This window comes from Lissotriton vulgaris, chromosome 1_1 (assembly GCF_964263255.1).
Source record: "Lissotriton vulgaris chromosome 1_1, aLisVul1.2, whole genome shotgun sequence".
NCBI lineage: Eukaryota > Metazoa > Chordata > Amphibia > Caudata > Salamandridae > Lissotriton > Lissotriton vulgaris.
In genome coordinates, this window is record NC_141685.1 from 764,169,950 (window position 1) to 764,172,969 (window position 3,020).

Sequence of the window (3,020 nt, forward strand, 5' to 3'; positions counted from 1 at the left end):
GATGTCATTGTAACTAGTTCACATATATCGCATAACATTCTGCCAGCTCCTTCACCATGAGACATTCCTCTTTTATTTCTCTCTTTTACTGGTTATGAGAGAATGCAGCAGCAGTCTATGATATGTTAATCTTCATAAATAGAGGTAACACATGATTTACCACACAGTTGTAACCCTCTTTATAAATCTTGCATGAGTATTACTGGTGGCTTTGCACGTTTTGGTTGACTGGTGAAATCTTAGTTAACCATTAGTAGTGACGAGTCTACATATATTGTTTATCACCGACCAGACTCTATAGGGGCTATCCACTGTCTCCCAAATGCGCTATATAGATATAGGACATACAGGAAGGTTCAGCTACACTCTGTTGACAATATGAGAACTGGGGGATATAATTACATTTCCCTATATTCCAAGGGGCGTTGTAGTCCACTAATTAGTTCTGCACTTTTGGGAAGAAAAAAAGCTGTTAAAGAGAAACTCTTTTTCCCTTCATTTCAGACAAATAGGGATAAATGACATAATATCTCACTAGCTCGAGTTGAATGAGGCATTTTCAGTAAAAGTGATCGTAGACACTCCTAAATCTACTTGTAACATTCGAAATCGGCATATTTGGGACAATGAACTACATTTCCCTACAGTATTGGGGGCGCGCTCAGATGACATCATAGCGGCCACACAACCAGAGGATTCACCAAATAGACCTCCTCCTGTCCGTTCGGCACCTCCCACAGACAGCCCAGAAGGATGTCTGGAGTACCGACGGACAGGTAGGCAGGCAGACGATTCCTCAAGATGATTAAATTAAGGGGAAGCTCAGAGAGTATACGGCAGCGACTCTAGTTGAGCTCCGTATAACGCAAACGCGACAAATGAAGGTATTCTAAACTAGCGCCTACACGAAAAGTATAACATTGGCTATACGCTTCACAAGAGGAGCGATGCGTAAGGGCTCACGCGCTGTTTAGTTATTTCATCCATATACACAATGGTGTGTATTTGGTAATGTGAGTGCCCGGCAAGTTAATTTACCCCATCACGCTAGATGAGGGTTGTCATACACACTAGCTGGAGACCCGGGCATTAACGACAATTTCTAACTTGTAAAATCCAACTGATCTCTACACAAATCTAATCAGGATGGTTTTTTGTGCAGTATGCTGAGTAGAAGTCGCATTTAATAATGACTAGTTTGTGAACAGACTTGGTTCTGAGCATGTCTCTGCAAATGTCAAGTCCACCGCCTCAGATTATGAGTCTTATTCCATCCATGACATCAGTGGTGTTTTCTTTTGGCGATGACCAGAGTCTTTGAAATAAGAAATGAATGGTTTACATAAACACTACAAGCCTATTCCAGGCTAAAAGCAGTGTTCTAATTCGCAGTGGAGAGGTGCTTCCTCTGATCTTGTCTTCTTTTATTTGGCTTGAATAGAGCGGTGCTCCGTTTTACCTGAGTTGTGGCCAGGTGAGGGGGGCAACATTCTCCTGCAAATTGGGTGAGTGTAATTTTCTATGTTCACAAAGTGCATATGATTATTAGATACTCTGGTGATCTAGCTCTCATGGCATACCAGTACAAGGTAACATGATATTTTGTAGTACGCATTTCTGACTGGATAAAGTAATTCAGCAGATGCTTTTTGAAATGCTATTGTCACTAATGATATGTACATTTCTTTCTTATTTGTGTGTGTGTGTGTCTGTCCATCTGGTATACTCCAACAATGCGAACACAGGAGACTCTCAGGTGATATTTATTTTGTTTTTCACCTTGTTTTTGATTTTGATTCACATCACCACACCTAGCAGTAGCAAGATAGGTCCTGATGAAGCAGTAAGGTGACCCATGGGCCCGATACAAGACTGCAGAAACATCTCAACCACTTTTTCCAGCTGCGTTGTTATTTGTTAAAGCTACCTTTTGCACTGTTTTTATTGTTGAGGAAAAGGAGGTATCCATAAAAAATATTTTCCTCCCTTTGACTCAATTTTAAACATCACACTTTATCCACTTTTTGGTTTACACTTTTGTAGCACTGCTTTTCAGCTACTCCCTGATACCCAATACGGATTACATCACAGACGGTTTGGGATTGATGTGTTAGATTCGGCTGAATCTGGCCAAATCGTGCACTGGGCACTCGATTCCCCAAGTGCAAATTTAAGGTTCCCAAATGATGTAGGGCGGTACAGGGTGGAAGTCTGATGGGATCTCTTTGAGCACTTTTGAGAGACCCAGCGTTAAATTTCGCTATTCATTAGTTATAGAATACAACATCACTGGATAAGGTACACACCCACTTTTCTGACCCTTTGCTACTCTTAAGTTGGTATTCAAGTTATTGTTAGGGTTGTAGCATTGGTTGGTCATAAAATATTCCCTAGGACCCCCTTTCTTTGTTATAAATTGTTAAATCCATTATAGCCACGTCATCAGCATGCAACAGGTAGCCAATAGACATGTTGCAGAATTTTGGAGGGGTCCCCCTGAACCTGACGTACAACAAGAGCCAACAGTCAGCCATTATGGGTTGTCACCATTCGGGATAGACTCTGAGTCCTCTCCATAAGAATATGACACCAGGTAGTTGATGAAGTTCAATGATGAGCCTTGGAAGGTGATGAGGAACATCCAAATGAAGAAGCTTTCTCCACAGCGTACATCTGCCTACTCAATCGAATGCAGTGGAGAAGTAAAAGAAAAGCTGGACACACTGGCATACCCCGGGAAAAAAGGGTATTTCTCAATAATTGCTTGGAGGACAGCAATGTTATCGATGGTGGCTTGATTACTCCCAAAGCCAGCCAGGAATAATATTGTTTTCTTGAACCAATTTTTGTAAATGGGATAGTAAACTCCTAGCAAAGAGTTTACCTGGTGAATCCAGCAATATTTTCTGGCTAACACTTGCTGAAGAAGATTTGAGGACCTTTTTATAAAGCGGTATGATGATACTACCCTTCCAATACAAATGTTTTTTTCCAGTTAATTTTCAAAAAGGGGACACCGG